At 42.6% G+C, this 20,660-nt stretch overlaps 1 pseudogene; it reads left to right on the top strand.

The window, feature by feature from the left end:
- The first annotated feature begins 16,447 nt into the window (after nt 1–16,447).
- LOC119622402 (acyl-protein thioesterase 1-like) lies at nt 16,448–17,142 on the top strand (annotated as a pseudogene).
- Nucleotides 17,143–20,660: the final 3,518 nt, after the last annotated feature.

A 20,660-nucleotide genomic window follows, 5' to 3' on the forward strand; every position in this document is an offset into this window, starting at 1 on the left:
CTTTCTCATTCCCAGATCTTTCTCCAAAGCATGGAACCCTTTCTTGCTCTGAGATGCTTACCTTTATGGAGTCAGAATCCTGTTCTAATTCCTAACCCAGAACTGTGGTCCCTGGAAGCAGAGCTTGTGGCCGCCATTCTTTCCAAGTACCCTTCCCTGGCTTCTGCCTTCAGGGTCTTGATGCATTTATGGGTAGGGGAGCGTCCCAATCCTTCATCATCTTCAACTTCACTTTCCTACTTCCACATTTCTGATGACTTGTTTGGAGTCTGCTGTTAACTCTGGACAAACAGTATTACCTCTTAGTCTGAGCTTCTGCCATTAGCCCCAGAAGTGGAGTTCCTTCCTAGGATGTGGATTTGGTACTAGAGGCCAGCTTTGCTTTCCTGCTTCATCATGCTGCCAGGCCCCCACTGTAGTCCCAGTCAGCACCCCCAACCGTGCTTCCACTGGAGAGCTGTCACTCAGTGAGCCCCCTCTGGATTGATGAGTGGCAAAAGGTCCCTAGACCGGGCCCCCTAAGGCAGGACTTCTTTAGAGGATTGTAATCTCTACATAGTGATGGTTGTATTGTTATAAAGGACCCATTTCCTTTCATTCTCCCTCTGTCAACTTTTTTTCTTTAAAGTAAAAATGAAACATTTATTGATTCATACAGCCAGACTTCCCAAGGGATCAGCTGGCTTGCAACTCAGCTGGACCCCGGGGCTTTAAACAATGTCACTAGCACTTCAGCACTGTGTCTCCTCCTAGCCCCAGCTCTGCTTAGTTTCAAGTAGATGGTGGAATTCATGGACCTTTGAGTACAGGAGCCCAGAAAGAGGAAGAGAGATTCCTTTCATATGTTTATATTGAAAAGACGATGTGTTAAGGGCAGGTGAGACACTGAGAGATATTTCTATTAGGATCTTCTGGAGAAGGCATGGTTCTTTTGTGGAAAGTGGAATGCCAGATAAAGGAGACAAAAGAGTGGGCAAGAAAAAAAGAAATAGAAATAAAAGCAAAGGGGATCTGGAGAGATGGCCGAATAGGAACAGCTCCGGTCTCTAGCTCCCAGTGAGTCCAATGCAGAAGGCGGGTGATTTCTGTATTTCCAACTGAGATACTCGGTTTATCTCACTGGGAGTGGTTAGACAGTGGGTGCAGCCCCTGGAAGGTGATCAGAAGCAGGATGGGGTGTTGCTTCACCAGGGAAGCGCAAGGGACTGGGAACTCCCTCCTCTAGCCAAGGGAAGCCGTGAGGGACTGTGCCATGAGGGACAGTACTATCCAGCCCAGATACTATGCTTTTGTCACAGTTTTTGCAACCCGCAGACCAGGAGATTCCCTCGAGTGTCTATAACAGGACACAACAGATGCTGGAGAGGACGTGGAGAAATAGAAACGCTTTTACACTGTTGATGGGAATGTAAATTAGTACAAACATTGTGGAAGACAGTGTGGTGATTCCTCAAAAATCTAGAACCAGAAATGCCATTTGACCCAGCAATCCCATTACTGGGTTTTACCCAAAGGAGTATAAATCATTCTGCTATAAAGACACACGCACATGTATGTTTATTGCAGCACTATTTACAATAGCAAAGACATGGAACCAACCCAAATGCCCATCAATGATAGACTGGATAAAGAAAATATGGCACAGATACACCATGGAATACTATGCAGCCATAAAAAATAATGAGTTAATATCCCTTTTTAGGGACATGGATAAAGCTGGAAGCTATCATTCTCAGCAAACTAATACAGGAACAGAAAACCAATCACTACATGTTCTCACTCATAAGTGGGAGTTGAACAATGAGAACACATGGACGTAGGGAGGGGAACATCACACACTGGGGCCTATCAGGGAGTGGGGGTAAGGAGAGGGGTATCATTAGGAAAAATACCTTATGCATTCAGGGCTTAAAACCTAGATGACAGGTTGATGGGTGCAGTAAACCACCATGACACATATATACCTATGTAACAAACCTGCACATTCTGCATATGTATCCCAGAGCTTAAAGTATAATAATGAAAAAAGAAATAAAAATAAAGAGACATGCACTTCTGCCAGACCACAGAGAGGGGCAGCCTTGTGCATAGATAGCCTTACTTGCCTCCCGCTTCAACCCACATGCTTCAGATGGATGAGGGAGTGGCTAGAGAGCACAGGTCAGGCAGGGCATCTATCTCAGCCTCTGCTGAGGTGGCGCCCATCTATCTCAGCCTCTGCCACCAGGCACCCCTGACACAGAGAACCCCTTAACACTGAGTGCCTTTACTGTCACTTTGAACTGTCACAGCCCCACAGAGACCAGCCCACAGCTGGACACACCCTATCTCCCTAAAATAACCAGTTCAAGAGCACTAGACAGTGGAAGTACTCACGTCCCAAGGGCTTCCTGCAGGCCTTCAAGCAGGACAAGGTTGTGGCCACTAGTCCTAGGAGCACAGTGCCCTGAAGCTAGGCAAAGCAAGCAGTCACTAGTCATCTAAAACAGCATCAGGAAAGACACTGAGAAACCAGGACAACTTGATTTTGTATTTGTGCAGCAGCAAGCTCTTGAGGGACACTAGAGGTAGCAGATGTGTCTGTGTGACTCCCAAATATACAGCAGGAGCCGAGTCGGCAGACAGACCCCTTCCCAATGCCATGTTCAGAGTGGAGGTTGACTTGGGAGCCACTGATCTGAGCAGTACGAAGTCCCCTGACTTTAGCAGCATGAAGTCTCCTGACTTCAGTCACTTAGGTGTGGACTGATGAGGGTTCAGGATAGACAGTGTTTCAGTTCGGGCTGCACCCACCTGTTTTCCCTCAGACTGGCATCACCAGGTCCAGCGGGGAAAACACTGTTGTGGGTCTACATTGATTTACCCATACTGCTCAAAGAAGCTTCCTGTGGGCTTCCATAAACTGGCTTGGCTTGGTTATTACTGGCTGCAGCAGCGATTGATTGCCCTTCCTGTACCTTGTTACCGTGGAGTTGAAAATCCAGACTTGACGGGGAGAAAAGAGAAAATCTCCATCAGGAGAATCAAGTGGTCTGTTCTCCTTCTCCACTGCCATTGCCATAAAGCATGGGGTTGGTTGTGAAGTCATTTGGAGTGCAGCGGTCCAAGTATCAGGAGCAGTATGCTCTCAAAAAGATTCATGGATGTGACCAAAACTACAGCCTCCAAGGGTTTTGAGGCCTGCAGGCTGGGAGTTCTTGGCCTAGAGCATGTTACCCCTCTCTTCATTGCTTTCCTGGAAGTTCCCAGAGGTCAATCTGGGCTGTTTTTGAGGTGGGATAAATATTTGAGTTGACTCTGGGAGGAGGGAAGTTATCTAAGGGTATAAATACAATATGATCAGGCAGGATGGAAACTACCTCCAACTACAAAGCAGCTGGATCTGGTGATAATGAAGACAGTGGTGCTTTTTCCACTAGAAGATGGAGGGGTCTGAGCAGGCCGGAGTCAGTCAGATTGCAATGGAGGGAAGGAACGAAGAGTTAGTTGTGTCCTGAGGATTTTACTGGGGATATGTAGTGAAATTAACCTAGGAAACAGAGCCCACTAATTTCCCATCTTGGAGAGTCCCCCAGCATGTTAACATATGAAAGGCCTGAGGAGCTCCTTGGTCAACAACTATGCAAATTTAAGTTATACAAATGTTTTGCTCAGGGAATGACTTTTTCTCCAGAGAATACCTTCCTCCTGCTCCTTACAGTGCTGTCCTCCCCATCACCAATTCCTCTTGTCCCCTAACTCAAGAACACCAATCTGGGAAGCTCTTAATAGATAAGCTATCTTTTCTGGATTGCCAGGAAGTGGAAAATGGGGTGGGGGTGTGTGTGAGGGGAATTGGGCAGTGAGGAGTAAGTGAGGGAAAACGTCCAACATGGTTAATAGCTCAGGAGAGCAGCGCAAAGGTGGAAACCAAGGATGCCCAAACCCCAGAGCAGGACAAATGGGCTCCTGGGCCCTGGAGGAGAGTTCACTTTGGGAATGAGTAGAAGCAGTTTGGTCTCAGCAGCAATCAATATCCCGTCCACCCCAACTTTTTTACTCAGTTTCAGAGTATTATTTAATTTTTAAATACTGTACAAATTTTAATAGCTTAAATTGTATATACAGCCAAATAAAAACTTGCATTAACAATTGGTGGGGCTTATGTCACAATATCAGAGTATCAGGCTCCTTCTTGCTGTGGCTGTAGACTTGAGAATGGTCTGGAATCTCCAGGAATGAGGGTTTCCATGTAAGCCATCACTATCCTTGGGGACACCGTTGACCATTAACTGATTAGAAAGATGTGCCCACTTTGCCTACGGAGAAACAGCTCAGAGTCCAGTGCTCTGCTTCAGGTCAGAGACCAAGATGGGGAGCCAGGAATTGAGAGCTGTCTTAGCCAGTTTGGAGTAGGGTGGGGTCTCAGGCCTTTGGCCCCTGTGACTCCAAGTATAGAACATAGATGAAGCCTAGTGGACTGGGGTTGGGATGGGATGGCAGGGTGAAAGGTCAGCATCTTTCTGCCTGCAAACCCCTCTCCAGCCTTGACTCTGGGTCAGCAGGCTGGGGAAAATGGCCCTACACTGGTTGCAAGGGGTTCCCAGGCACTCCCTTGTGGACAGATGAGCAAGTCTGGTCTGCAATGGAACAGGGACTGAGAATGGGCCTCCTACCTCTCCATCCCATAGAAAGAGCCTAGGGGCTAACATGGGCACTCTTTTCCCTTGGTGCCCCCACTGCACTTGGAACAGAAGATTCCTAGGACCCATGCCTGAGTCGTCTGTGTTCTCCATAGTCTGCATCAAGCCAGATCTGGCCTAGAGCAGGAGCTTGGGGACAATATCCTCTTTTGTGATGACCACTATTTGCCAGGCAGTGTGCTGGGGTCCAGAGATCACAGAAAAAAGAGAGTCCCATTTTTCCAGACCCTCACAGGCTAGTGAGCGGGAGCATAAGCCATCTTGATGTGGATGCTGGGTGCTAGAATGCAGGGTACTGAGAAGTCCCTGGGACCATCCAGACCCTGCACTGCAGAGCACCAGGAGGGCCCCCAGGAGATGAAACCAGCTGGGTAGCCTCCTTAGAAAACTGTTATTAGGGCAGATGTTAATAGAAATCACCCCAAAGTAAAGCCTGGAAACATCCACGAAGATGAATTGTGATTGGTTATCATAAAATGTATTACCCAGTTTGAGTGTTTCTTCATTTATATGGTAGGAGACAATGTCCGTTTCTCAGGAGTTGTGAAGATTAAATGAAGTGATGTGTGAAAGTACTTTATTATCAATGATTCTAACCTTTGGCCCAGTAGTAAAAGTACTTAATCCTCTTTTTGGTTTTTTTTTTTTCTTCTGTAACAAGATTTTTTAAAAATCTATTTTATTTAACTGAGAATCATACTTTTGTCAATTATAGTAGCTAATTTACTATTATAATAGAAATAGAGAATAGAATTGGGTAAAAAAACAAGTTCTGTTCATCACCACAAAACACACACACACACACACACACACACACGCAACATGTGAAAATACTTCCTATAATTGCTATACACCATGGCCAGAAAGACAGACATGAAGATGTAGGTATTGATGATAATGTAGATTATAAAGTACAAAGAATACCACCAATTGAAGTCATAGGCAGGCGTCCTAGAACAAAATAATCATGTTTCTTGGTTTTCCATACCCTAGTTCCACAATGCATATAAGGCTGACCTTAGGCAACATCCAACATGCACAGTCCATGTGCAGGAGGTACTGGAAAGCCTCCTCTAACACTCGCTCTTCCCCATAGGGTGTGATGGGGCCTCAGAGCCATCACCATCCCTAATGCTGAATAGCTTGCTTCACACCTGACCTTCTGAAATTCTTAGTACCTTACAGAGGCACCAATTTTCATGGTAGCAGGACCTTAGTGATCTCCCAATTCACTTTTCTCCCTTCACAATGAGAAAATTGAGGCCTAGAAAGGACAGTGACTTGCTAGGAATTACAAAGAGAATAAGAAGCATGTCTGGGAAGAGGGCTGTGCAGTGCAAAGTCAGGGCTCTGTGGGACACCCAACTGCCTTGGCTGGGGGCCAGGTCGTATTCTAACCACGCAGGGACAATGCATGAAAGGTACCCGGTGATAATCGTGGAATGGCAAGTTGTGACAAGTGCTCACTCTACTTTTAATGGAAACTTAATTTCCTACAGGAGGGGACATCAGGGGTTGCTGGCTAGGCAGTCAGCCAGGGGTCTGAGGAAAGACCCAAGAGAACATAAGCAGGACCAGGCCCAGGCCCAGGCCCAAGAGGGAGCAACAACCAAGAGCAAGTTGATCTGATGATCCTATGCATCACAAGATGACAGAAAACCTGCCTCTCTGAGGTCACTATTGGAGCAGATGTGGACTGACGTTTGCAGTGAGGCTCTGCCCACTCTCTAGAGCTGGAGCACTGGCTACTCTGTGCAGTACCACTTAATAACTTTACTCGTATGCATGAGGTAAATCCATAACAAGAAGACATTAGAAAAAACCATGAAGTTTTTCTCCTAAGTAATTTCCAAATGGGTGGAGAATTGGCATTTTGCAAGCAAGGTGGCAATTACTGTTGGGAAAAAGCTGAGTGTTGGGAGAAGCTGAGGCAGGGCTTGCATGTCTGACATAATGTAAGAGTCTTGGAACATGTCTGGGGTCCACAGTCTAAAACCCCTTGTGGCCTTTGGAACACCAAGCTCTGTGCTAAAGGGTGGAAGGCTATCCTGATGCACCATAATCTAAGCCCAGGGTATAAAATCCCTCATGGCTTGGATAGAATCCATGACTCGAGGCTCTGCAATGTGTCTAGACTTACTGGCTTCTTGCTCCTTGCTCTCCCAGGATCGATTGTAACTTGAGTTAAAAGAATGTGCTCTCCATTATCTCAAGTAGCAGAGCAAATGCTAAACCATCACAGCTGTAAATCATGTGCTCAATGCAGTGTGCCCTTTTGACCTCCACATTCTCACCACCTGTTTCTCTGTTGGATTTCCAATAAAAAAGTGTGGGCTCTCAGAGCTCAGAGCCTTCAAATCCTCCACAATCGCAATGGCCCCCTGGTCCCACTTCTCTTTCTCAAACTGTCTTTTCTCAATCCTTTGACTCCGCAGGACTTTGTCACCCCCACGACATGGTGTTGGGTCTGATCACCCCAAGATTCATGACTGCTCAACGTGGGGTGACAAAGACCCTGGTAAAGGAACACTAGAGCGTGTGAAAGTGGAGGACGCATCGTCAAAGGACACCCGAGGACATCTAAAAGAAGCTCAGTGAGAAAGCTGAGTGCTCAGAAGAACCAGGGTAACAATGGGACAAAGTGAAATCAGACATTCTGCTTATTAAAATTTCTTAATGCATGTATTACAAAGAGGAGGCGTGAAACTTAGTACTCAGAATTTGTTATCACTCTTTAGTGCAGTAAAGCAGTTTTTCCCTTGGTTCCTGGAACAAGGGACTATGGAGTTGGATGAATGGGAGAGAATTGGCAGAGATTTTAAAAAAGCATATAAAGGTGAAGCAAAAATTCCAGTCTTGGTTTGGTCAGTGTGGGCTCTGATAAAAGCAGCTCTTGAGCCATTTCAAACAGATGATGAGGCAGATTCAGATGAGAAAGAGGAGGATGAGTATAAAATACTAACTTCAGATTCTGAATGTGAGGAACAGAAACCAGAGGAAATGAAAGAAAAGAGAGGGAAACTGAAAAAACTGTTTTACTAATCTGTTGGCTCCACCTGCTGAATTAAGTTCATGGCCACCTCCTCGCTCTCCCCTTTATGGGTGAGAAAATGAATTAGCTACAAAACTTATTGCTCCTGTAGTTGCAACATTAAAATCTGGAGCAATTGGTAGTAGTAAGACCCAGTGGAATTTGGGGCTTATTTATTCAGAGAGCACCTCAATAAACCAAGGCATATCCGGCACAGCCAGTGCCTTTACAAACAGCAACAACTGTCTCCTGCCACAGCAGGCAGTGTTGCCATAGACCTCTGCAGCACAATTCCTATCTCCTTACTTTCTGGGGAGCCACCAAAGAAGGTCCCCATGAGAGTTAGGGGGCCCTTGCCCTCAGGAACAGTCGGTCTATTACTTGAAAGATCTAGAGGTGTCACTGTGCATACGGGAATGATTGGTTCTGATTATACTGGAGAAATTCAATTAGTTATTAGTTCCTTAACTCCGTGGTCTGCTTCCCTAGGAGAGAGAATCGCTCAGGTGTTGACATAAAGCTGGGAAGCAGCACAGTGAAAAGAACAGGAGGCTTTGGTAGTACTAATCCAACAGGAAAGGCTGTATATTGGGTTAATCAAGTGTCTGACAAAAGACCTATTTGTACAGTAGACCTGCTGTTGGATGCTTACAAATTGACACACAGGCCTGGTGGGCAGTAGTCCCTGGAAAAAATAAATCACGGGTTGCTTTGCATAGGGCAAGTAAAGTCACCCTGAAGCTTCAGTTTCATGGTTAACCTGATTATACTGGAGAAATTCAATTAGTTATTTGAATTTATTTGAATTATTTGAAGTTATTTGAAGTTATTTGAATCTCTAGCCTCTGCTAGAGAAAAACAGATTTAAAGAGCACACAGGCATGATATGGGCTGAATGTGTTCATTGTGGTGTTTGTGGCCTTTATGATGGGAATGTTCAACCGCTACTCCCACTACATTGGTGCAAAACAAAATGAAGCCTTCACAACAGAGTTTTAAGACAGTGTTCTGGGCTATATTTGGACTTTCTGAAGTGAAATCAATAGTCATCAACTATAACCACAAATTCATTGAAAACATTGGTTATATTCTTTATGGAGTCTATAATGTTACAATGGTCATTGTTTTGCTAAATATGTTAATTGCCATGATCAACAATTCATTCCAGGAAATTGAGGATGATGCTGATGTGGAGTGGAAATTTGCAAGGGCCAAACTGGTTTTCCTGCTTTGGGGAAAGGAGAGCACTTCCTGTTCCCTTCAATCTGGTGCCAGGTCCGGGGTCCCTCTTTTGTCTCTTGCTGAGGCTGAAAGGGTGGATTTCTGAGCTCTACCCAGGGTCATAAAAAAGGTTTCCAGGAAAGATGTAGAGATACGTAAGTAAGCAGAGATAAGCAGAGACAAGCAAGTGGAGACAAGTAAGTAGAGACAAGTAAGCAGAGATAAGTGAGTAGAGATAAGGGAGATAAATATACAGATAGAGATAGAGACAAATATATATATACAGAGATAGAGATAGAGATAGAGAGAGATAAATAGAGACTTGCAGGAACTCACAGGTACTAACAGGTACCACAGGGACAGATAGGGATAGGTGAAGACTAGCAATATAAGGTCAATGCCCTAAAGAGGTACTGATCAGTGCCCTAAAGAGGTACAAAAGTCGAGACTAGCAAAGACAAGCAGAGATTTGCAGGGAGAAGAACATTCTGAATTATGGAAATTAGCTAGAGCTCAAAGGGCAAATATAAAAGGAACAGAGGGGAGGCAGGTAAGGATAAAAATGCTCTTTCTCATCATTCATTTATTCAGAAGATAAAACAAATTATTTCCTCAGGATGCTTCACGTTGGTTGCTGGTCTAGCCTAGGCCTTTCCCTTGGGTCTTATATCTCTAGAATTAAAAGAGAGGGGAGTTATTCTCTATTAGGTCAATTTTATATATTTTTAGGCTTACATTGCCATAATGAAAAGATTAAAATTCTCTTATGTCTTAAAAAAATGCTCTTTCTTTTCTCTCCAACAGGACCTTTTGGTCCTTTAACTAAACAACGAGCAGATGCATTGGTGTCTGCAGTTTTTGTTAATGCACAAGCATTCCATTCTTTAACTCATCTTAACGCCGCAGGCCTTAGAAAAAGTTATGGTCACACACAAAGAGCTGGGAAAAAGGAAAGATAATTATATGGGGAAGAGGATTTGCTTGTGTCTCTCCAGGTGACTATCAGGTGCCTGTGTGGGTGCCCACCAAACATCTGAAGATTTATCATGAGCCAACACATCTAGTAGATCCCCCTGTACAGTGCAAATTGAAGGTCTGAAAAGACTCCATTTGCTTTCCCTGTGCCTTCTGTTAGAAGGGGCCTGTTTCTCATTATTGGTGGCCTCCCAGCTACAGCCACAAAAGTTTTTGCTTCTGTTTCAGTAGATTTACTAACATGGGGGTGAGGGTATGCTTGTGTTTTTGCCGGAGATGAACGAACCATGTTCATGCCCTCAAGATGTGTACAACCATGGAACAGGAGACTGGAGGGACCCATGGATCCTAACCATGGACCGGCTTCCCCAGTACGAGCCATGAGCCAGTTGAATCTGAATGCAAAGATGGAACGAAGATCAACCGGAGTCACGATACTTAACAGACCAAGGCTTTCTGACTCAGCTCCTCTCTACTCTGAATACAAGAGACTCTAATAGGCAGGAATATCATCGTCCCTATTCAGCATGAAGAAGTTACAGAAGATGGACTTTCATCCTTCTGCAACCCCTAGGATTAACGGTCCTGTTGTAAAAGGGAAACGGAAGATATGTGGGAAACATTCAAACCAGAGTGACTTCAGTTCGAATAAGGGTTAAGAAAAATGAAGCTAGATCACCAACCAGCAGTTAAGGGCTACACAGTCAGCAATCACCTTGCTCAATTAAAAGAGACCACCTTTTATACTAGTAATAATGACAGCTAGTAATAATGGTAGTAATAATGATACTTTCTCTTTTACAAAAAAGAGAAGGGGAGCATGTTGGGAAAAAGCTGAGTGTTGGGGGAAGCTGAGGCAGGGCTTGCATGTCTGATAATGTAAAAGAGTCTTGGAACATGTCCAGGGTCCAGGGTCCAGGGTCTAAAACCCCTTGTGGCCTTTGGAACACCAAACTCTGTGCTAAAGTGTGGAAGGCTACCCTGACGCACCATACTCTAAGCCCAGGGCATAAAACCCCTCGTGGCTTGGATAGCGTCCAGGGCTCGTGGCTCTGGAATGTGTCTAGACCTGCTGGCTCCTTGCTCCTTGCTCTCCCAGGATCGATTGTAACTTGAATTACAAGAATCTGCTCTCTGTTATCTCAAGTAGCAGAGCAAATGCTAAACCATCACAGCTGTAAATCATGTGCTTAATGCAGTGTGCCCTTTTGACCTCCACATTCTCACCACCTGGTTCTTTGTTGGCTTACCGATAAATAGCACTGGGCTCCCAGAGCTCGGGGCCTTCGCAGCCTCCATGATCACAATGGCCCCTTGGTCACACTTCTCTCTCTCAGTCTTTTCTCAATCCTTTGACTCCGCCAGACTTGGTCACCCCCATAACCTGGTGTTGGGACTGATGACCCCAACAATTACTGATGTTTACATTTATTTCCTGTTTGATGTAGCCAAAAAACTACATCAATGCTTAGGAGAACCAGCCAAGATTCCTTTACAAAGATGGCTTATGTCTTTAAATTCAAGACTCAAAGAAGATCCCAGAATAGAAAGTGGGCTCAGATATTAAGAATTGTATCTCAAGAGGTGTCTTCTGTTCCTTTCCATTTTGAAATAATTCATTTAAATTTAGTGTTAAGCAGAGAGGATAGGCTATCAGTGGTGTAAAAGTTTATCTTTCTCAAAACCTTTACAGTGAACAGGACTAAACAGAAAATCACTCTTTGTCCTCTCTCAGCCCTACTAGAGTCAGGAGACAGCTGCTTTGAATAGCGTGACTTCTGTTACGGTAAAAGATGTTCATGAACATGGATCAAGGATGCACAGACATGGTGTCAGGGCTGTTGGTTGTAGTGACCAGCACATAGAGCTCAAATGATATCTCCAGAAGGTTTTCAAAGTAAGGTGATCCCTCTGCTGTTTTCAGACCCATACAGAGGAACCAAAAACACAAAGTGAAAACTACACACGTAAATTAATACACTGACACATTTTTCCCCTTTCAAGAGCACTCCTGCAGTGTTTGAACACGGAAGATTGTGTTTGGTGACAGATTGTGCCACCAACAGGCTCAACCTAAATATGGGAGAATTCCCAGGCAGAAACTTCCAGAGAAATGTGCTCACTGATTCCCAAAAAGCTTCAAGGCCATCAGGGAGAACATCAGCACTCTGAACATAAACAATGGAAGACGAGAGGATATTGGGCAGGGTGCTCTGGAGGCTTCGGAAAGCCCTTCGGATCTATGGAGACAAAATGTTATTTTATTTACAAGAAACCAGCTAACTTTCTGCAAAAACAAATCATCACGTATCCTAAATCATATGCTTACCTGACGACTTTTAGGGAAGTTAATTAGGAAGACTGGCCTTAAGGCCCTTGACCATCTGATGCTGCGGATGTTAATAGCTTCCAGGGACCCGTAGATAATCAGATGGATCAAGGTCAGCTGTGAGAGACACAGGACAGAGATGTCAGTACTACACTGTCCAAGGACAGTGAATGGGGGTTCACTAACCCAGGAGAGGCACAATGTTATGTGAAAAGCAAGTTTCATAGACAGCATAGTACCACTTTTGTAGTATGATATTAATAATAGCTAATGTTTGACGTTTTACTGTGTTCCGGGTACTATAACAAGCACCTCTTGCAGATTATTTTAGACTCATCACACCAATTAGGTGGGCACTATTCCTGTAGGAGGAGCTTGAGGCACAGTGAGGGTAACCAGGTAGCCCGTGATCACACAGCTAGTTGAGGGCAGAGCTGGGACTGCAACCCTGACAGTCTGAGGGCTGAGCCCTTGCTATTAATCACACTGTGACATCCTTCCACGCTACACCCTATTGACCTTCTCTTCAATTTGACATGTAAAAAAAAGGAGGTGTAGCCTAGTAACAGAGATGAGAATATCTAGAATACAGAAAACCCTTATTAATCTTTATTAATGTCAGGTTTATGGGCAAGAGATTAAGGTGAAGATGGCCGAAAGAAGAACCTCGTGTATTTTAGAAAAATACAAGTAAAAAGAACAATCTACCATCATCAAAACATGAATTTAGCCCCTTTGGTGGTAAGGCACAGAGGATCTAGTGAGCTCCTTCCCCTCAAAGGGCACTCTGCATGGGGCAGGTGTAGGGTCCAGCCCTACAGGGTCTGTGGATTTTTCTCATGTGTGGAGATGAGAGATCGTAGAAATAAAGACACAAGACAAAGAGAAGAAAAGACAGCTGGGCCCGGGAGACCACTACCACCTAGATGTGGAGACTGGTAGTGGCCCCAAATGCCTGGCTGCACTGGTATTTATTGGATACAAGGCAAAAGGGGCAGGGGAAGGAGTGTGAGTCATCTCAAATGATTGATAAGGTCACGTAAGTCATGTGTCCACCAGACAGGAGACCTTCCCTGTTAGGCAGCTGAGGCAGAGAGAGAGGAGAGCTTATGCCATTACTTCTTCTATGCATTTCAAAGACTTTTAGTACTTTCACTAATTCTGCTACTGCTATCTAGAAGGCAGAGCCATATGTAGAGGGTGGAACATGAAAGTGGACCAGGAGTGTGACTGCTGAAGCACAGCACCACGGGGAGATGTTTAGGCCTCCGGATGGCTATGGGTGGGGCTGACTGATGTCAGGTCTTCCACAAGAGGTGGTGGAGCAGAGTCTTCTCTAACTCCCCCGGGGAAGGGGAGACTCCCTTTCCCAGTCTGCTAAGTAACGGGTGCCTTCCCTAGACACTGACGCTACCGCTAGACCAAGGTCCACTAGGTAAGGGGTGTCTTCCCAGGTGCTGGCGTTACCACTAGACCAGGGAGCCCTCTAGTGGCCCTTTCCAGGCGTAACAGAGGGCTCACACTTGTCTTCTAGTCAATTCTCACCATGTCCCTTCAACTCCTATCTCTGCATGGCCTGATTTTTCCTAGGTTATAATTGTAGAACAAAGATTATTATAACATTGGAACAGAATAATGTTACAAACTAGTGATGAATGATATTCATATATAATCACATCTATAATCTATTTCTAGTATAACTCTTCTTATTCTATATATTTTCTTTATTATACTGGAACAGCTTGTGCCCTAGGTTCTTGCCTTGACACCTGGGTGGCTTGCCGCCCACAGGCAGGGGAGACAGCTAAGAAATGAGGCTGGTTCACAACTGCTGCACTGAGTAGTTGTGAGGTAGGCAGATCACTTGACCTCAGGAGTTCGAGACCAGGCTGGACAACATGGTGGAATCCCATCTCTACAAAAAATGCAAAAATTATCCGAGCATGGTGTTGTGCACCTGTAGTCCCAGCTACTTGGGGGACTGAGGCAGGAGGATTGCTTGAATCTGGGAGGTCGAAGCTGCAGTGAACTGAGATTGCACCACTGCCCTCCAGCTTAGGTGACAAAGTGAGACTCTGTCTCCTAAAAAAAGAAAATACTAAAAGTAAATAAACATATAATTAATAAGCTAATAGAGAAAAAAGAATAATAAAAATACTTATTTCAAAAAAAAGAATAAAAAGAAACAGGAACATAGAAGAGATGGAATGAATGAAAAACAAATAGTAAGATGATAGATGTAAAGCCAAATATATCAATAGTTACAATAAAAATAGAGAGGCAAAATACCTCAATTATGTTGTCAGACTGGACTAACAGACAACTACAACTATTTGCTGCTTACAAGAGAAACATCACAAATATAAGGATACAAAAAGGTGGAAAGTAAAAGGATGGAAAAATATCCTGTGTAAATGAAAACCAAAAGAAAGACATTTTAGTTTTATTAATATAAGAAATAATATAGTTTAAAATAAGAACCACCAGAACTAGAGGGATATTTTGTAATGATAGAGTTAATCAACCAGGAAGAGATAATAATTCTAAATTAGCATGATTCTAACAATATACTTTCAAATGCATAAAGCAAAAAAATCTGGAAAATTTTTAAATATTTGAAATTAAATCACACAGTTATAAATAACCCACGTTTTAAAGAGAAATCTACAAGGAAAATTAGAAAATATTTCTAATTGAATGAAAATAAAAACATAAGATATCAAAATGTGTGGAATGTAGTTAAATTAGTCATTAGAGGAAATGTGTAGCATTAAATATAAAACATAAAGGGCTTGAATTAATAATCTAAGCTTCCACCTTAGGAAACTAGGGGAAAAAAGAGCAAATTAAACTTAAAACAGGTAGAAAGAAGAAAATACAAGAGATAAAAGCAGAAATCAGCTGAATGTTTTAGTACACGCCTATAGTCCCAGCTACTCAGGAGGCTGAGGCAGGAGGATCACTTGAACCCAGGAGGCAGAAATTGCAGTGAGCAGAGATCACTCCAGCCAGGGCAACAGAGCAAGACTCTGTCTTAAAAAATAAAAAAACAAAAAGCAGAAATCAATAAAATTGAGCACAGATAACAGTAATAAAGGAAACAACAAAGGACATGACAAAGTGCAGTTTATCCCAAGAATTTAAGGCTGATTCAACATTTGAAATTGAATCAGTGTCATTCATGATATCTGTAGACTAAAGGAGAAAAATCTTATGATCATCTGAATAGATGCTAAAAGCATGTGCCAGATGTAACCTCTTTTCAGGGTAAGGACTCTCAGAAAACTAAGGATAAAAGGAAACTTCCTTAACCTGCATTTTTTATTTTATTTTATTTATTTGTTTATTTATTTATTTATTTATTTATTTATTTATTTATTTATTTTGAGACAGAGTCTCACTCTGTCGCCCAGGATGGACTGCAGTGGCATGATCTTGGCTCACCGCAACCTCTGCCTCCCGGGTTCACATCATTCTCCTGCCTTAGCCTCCTGAGTAGCTGGGACTACAGGTGCCCGCCAACCACGCCCAGCTAATTTTTTGTATTTTTAGTAGAGACAGAGTTTCACCATGTTAGCCAGGATGGTCTCAATCTCCTGACCTCGTGATCCGCCTGCCTCGGCCTCTCAAATGCTGGGATTACAGGCGTGAGCCACTGTGCCCGGCCATTTTTTTTTAAAATTTGTGTTGTAGCTTTTAAGTTCAGGGGTACATGTGCAGGATGTGCAGGTTTGTTACATAAGTAACTGTGTGTCATGGGGATTTGTTGTACAGGTTATTTCATCACCCAGCTATTGAGCCTAGTATCCATTAGTTGTTTTTCCTGATATTCTCCCTCCTCCCACTCTCCACCCTCCAATAAGCCCCAGTGTGTGTTGTTCCCCTCTACGTGTCCATGTGTTCTCACTATTTAGCTCCCACTTACAAGTGAGAACATGTGGTGTTTGTTAAACTCCATCTATAAAACTCCCAGACCTAAAATCATTCTTAATATTGAAAAATTGAGGCTCTGCCCTGCCCAGGGTAGGTTGTGGATGGTCCAATAGACTGGGCTTGTGCTGTGTGGGGAAGGTGTGGGCATCACAGCCTTCCTTTTCCTGGGGCCCTCTGCAATGGGGACAGAATGTAACCCATGGGACCCTCAGGACCTCCAGCTGCCCAGTCCCAGATTGGAGGGATGGGCATCAGTGGAGAGGGTCTTAAATCGAGATGATTTGCCTTTATGGATTGGGAGACACAAGGCGTGGATGGATAGAAACCTTTGCACGTATCAGTTCACGTATCAATATATCTGCCTGCATGCTCCAGTTATGTAACAGTCGTGCCTGCTACATTCAGTATGAACCTGCCTATGACCTCTTGGTTTGATATTTTACGACTTTTCGCTAGATTCACGGAAGGGTGAACCTGGAATTAAACAGGCAGCAGAAAATGTAAAAGCTTTGATAAATTTAGAGGTGAAGAATGGCATTTCTTCTACAGAATTGTTTTGGGAGGATTTTCTCAAGGAGGAGCTCTTGTCTTTATATACATCTTTTACCTCAAAGCAGAAACCAGCATGTGTCACTGCACTCAGTTGCTGACTTTGGGCAACTGAGTTGCCCACTTTGGGATCCATTTCTACAGGGTCCCATTGTGGCACAAATAGAGATATTTCTATTCTCCAGTGCCATGGAAATTGTGATCCTTTAGTTTCACTAATGTTTGGTTTTCTTACTGTTGAAAATCTGAAAGCATTGGTATATCCAGCCAACGTAAACTTCAAAACCTTCATAGGCATGATGCACAGCTTGTCGCCAGGAAATGATGGCTATCAAGCAATTTGTTGATAAACTCCTACCTCCTGTTGATAGATTTCACTAAAAAGGCCTTCTGTAGAAATACACCAGCATCACTGTAGTAGAGTATAAACCTTTCCCCCAGCCAGATCTTTAAACTTCTAATGTTTGCAGTGTGAAAATGTTTTGCAAATACACGCCAATGGCATGAACTAACTTATGGCTCCTCATGGGCAATTATGATCTTTTAAGTTTCTGTACATTTCTATACACAGATATATGGTAGAATATATCAGTATTACAATAAATGAAGCTTTTTCACTTATTTTAATAATTATGTTTGAGAAAAAGAAGCTAGCTTGGTGAAATCCCATCTCTACAAAAAGTACAAAAATTAGCCAGCCATGGTGGTGCACGCCTGTAATCTCAGCTACTCGGGAGACTGAGGCAGGAGAATTGCTTGAACCTTGGAGGCAGAGGTTGCAGTGAGCTGAGATGGAGCCACTGCACTCCAGCCAGGGCTAAAGAGCTCAAAAAAAAAAAAAAAAAAATTAGTAGTATGTTTAATGAACATTTGTTCAGGTTTAAATGAACAGTTAAGGCCAGGCGTGGTGGCTCAAGCCTGTAATCTCAGTGCTTGAGAGGTCAAAGGGGGAGGATCACTTGAGGCCAGGAGTTTAAGACCAGCCTGAGCAACACAGTATGACCCTGTCTCTACAAAAAATTAAAAATTTAGCAGGATGTGGTGGTGCACAACTGCAGTCTCAACTACCCAAGAGGCTGAGACAGAAGGATCACTTGAGCCTGGGAGTCCAAGGCTATAGTGAGTTATGATTGCCACTGCCTTTCAACGTGGGCAACAGAGCAAGACCCTGTCTCTAAAAAAAAGTAAAATAAAATAAAATAAAATAAATAAGCCATTAAGATATAAATGATTTATGCATGCTGTGATTTAGTCTATGGATTTATTCTAAAATTGCTAAAATGTCACCATGTATTGACCATGAAAAACCTTAAAAAAAAATCAATGTTGTTTTTTTGAAAAAATTAACAAAATAGTCTGCTAGCTAGACTAATAAGGAAGAAAAGAGAGATGAATCAAATAGACACAATAAAAAAGAATAAAGGAGATATCACCATTGATCTCACAGAAATACAAACTACTATCAGAGAATACTATAAACACCTCTATGCAAATAAACTAGAAAACCTAGAAGAAATGAATAAATTCCTGGAAACAAACACCCTCCCAAGACTAAAGCAGGAAGAAGCTGAATCCCTGAATAGACCAATAACAAGTTCTGAAATTGAGGCAGTAATTAATAGCCTACCAACCAAAAAAAAGCCTAGGATCAGACAGATTCACAACCAAATTCTACCAGAGGTACAAAGAGGAGCTGGTACCATTTATTCTGTAACTATTCCAAACAATTAAAAATGAGGGACTCCTCCCTAACTCGTTTTATGAGGCCAGCATCATCCTGATACCCAAACCTGGCAGAGACACAACAAAAAAAGAAAACTTCAGGCCAATAACCCTGATGAACATTGATGCGAAAATCCTTGATAAAATACTGGCAAACTGAATTCAGCAGCACATTAAAAAGCTTATCAACTATGATCAAGTTGGCTTCATCCCTGGGATGCAAGGTTGGTTCAACATACATAAATCAGCAAATGTAATCCATCACATAGACAGAATCAATGACAAAAACCACATGATTATCTCTATAGATGTAGAAAAGGCCTTTGACAAAATTCAACATCGCTTCATATTGAAAACTCTCAATAAACCAGGTATTGATGAAACAATCTCAAAATAATAAGAGCTATTTATGACAAACCCATAACCAATATTATACTGAATGGGCAAAAGCTGGAAGCATTCCCTTTGAAAACGCTGCAAGACACGGATGCCCTCTCTCGATGCTCCTATTCAACATAGTATTGGAAGTTCTGGCCAGGCAATCAGGCAAGAGAAAGAAATAAAGCGTATTCAAATAGAAAGAGAAGAAGTCAGATTGCCTCTGTTTGCAGATGACATGATTGTATGTATAGAAAATGCCATTGTCTCAGCCCAAAAACTCCTTAAGCTGATAAGCAAATTCAGCAAAGTCTGATAGTACAATATCAATGTCCAAAAATCACAAGCATTCCTATACACCAACAATAGACAAGCAAGAGAGCCGAATCATGAATGAACTCCCACTAACAACTGCTATGAAGAGAATAAAATACCTAGGAATACAGCTTACAAGGGACATGAAGGACCTCTTCAAGGACAAATATAAACCACTGCTCAAGGAAATAAGAGAGGACACAAACAAATGGGAAAATATTCCATGCTCATGGATAGGAAGAATCAATATTGTGAAAATGGCCATAGTGCACAAAGTAATTTATAGATTCAGTGCTATTGCCATCAAGCTATTGTTGACTTTCTTCACAGAATTAGAAAAACACTACTTTAAATTTCATATGGAACCCCAAAAGAGCCCTTATAGCCAAGAAAATCCTAAGAAAAAAGAACAAAGCTAGAGGCATCATGCTACCTGACTTCAAACTATACTACAAGGCTACAATAACCAAAACAGCATAATACTGGTACCAAAACAGGCATGTCGACCAATGGAACAGAACAGAGGCCTCAGAAATAGCACCACACATCTACAACCATCTGATCTTTGACAAACCTGACAAAAACAATCAGTGAGGAAAAGATTCCCTATTTAATAAATGGTGCTGGGAAAACTGGCTAGCCATATGCAGAAAACTGAAACTGGATCCCTTCCTTAAACCTTATACAAAAATTAACTCAAGATGGATTAAAGACTTAAATGTCAAATGCAAAACCATAAAAACCCTAGAAGAAAACCTAGGCAATACCCTTCAGGACATAGGCATAGGCAAAGACTTCATGATGAAAACACCAAAAGCAGTGCAACAAAAGCCAAAAGTGACAAATGGAATCTAATTAAACTAAAGAGCTTCTGCACAGCAAAAGAAACTAGTATCAGAGTGAACAAGCAACCTACAGAATGGGAGAAAAATTTTGCAATCTACCCAACTGACAAAGGTCTAATATCCAGAATCTACAAGGATTCTTAAACAAATATACAAGAAATAAACAACCCCATCAGAAAGTTGGCAAAGGATCTGAACACTTCTCAGAAGAAGACATTTATGCGGCTGACAAACATATGAAAAAAAAATCTGATCATCACTGATCATTAGAGAAATGCAAATCAAAACCACCTCATCTCATAATTAAATAAGCCATTAAGATATAAATGATTTATGCATGCTGTGATTTAGTCTATGGATTTATTCTAAAATTGCTAAAATGTCACCACGTATTGAGATACCATCTCATGCCAGTCAGAATGGCAATTATTAAAAAGTCAAGAAACAATAGATGCTGGCGAGGCTGTGCAGAAATAGGAACGCTTTTACACTGTTGGTGGAAATGTAAATTAGTTCAACCATGTGGAAGACATTGTGGTGATTTCTCAAGGATCTAGAACCAGAAATGCCATTTGACCCAGCAATCCCATTACTGGGTATATACCCAAAGGAATATAAATCATTCCACTATAAAGACACATGCACACGTATGTTTATTATAGCACTATTCACGATAGCAA

This window comes from Chlorocebus sabaeus, chromosome 14, assembly GCF_047675955.1.
Source record: "Chlorocebus sabaeus isolate Y175 chromosome 14, mChlSab1.0.hap1, whole genome shotgun sequence".
In the NCBI taxonomy this organism is placed as follows: Eukaryota; Metazoa; Chordata; class Mammalia; order Primates; family Cercopithecidae; genus Chlorocebus; species Chlorocebus sabaeus.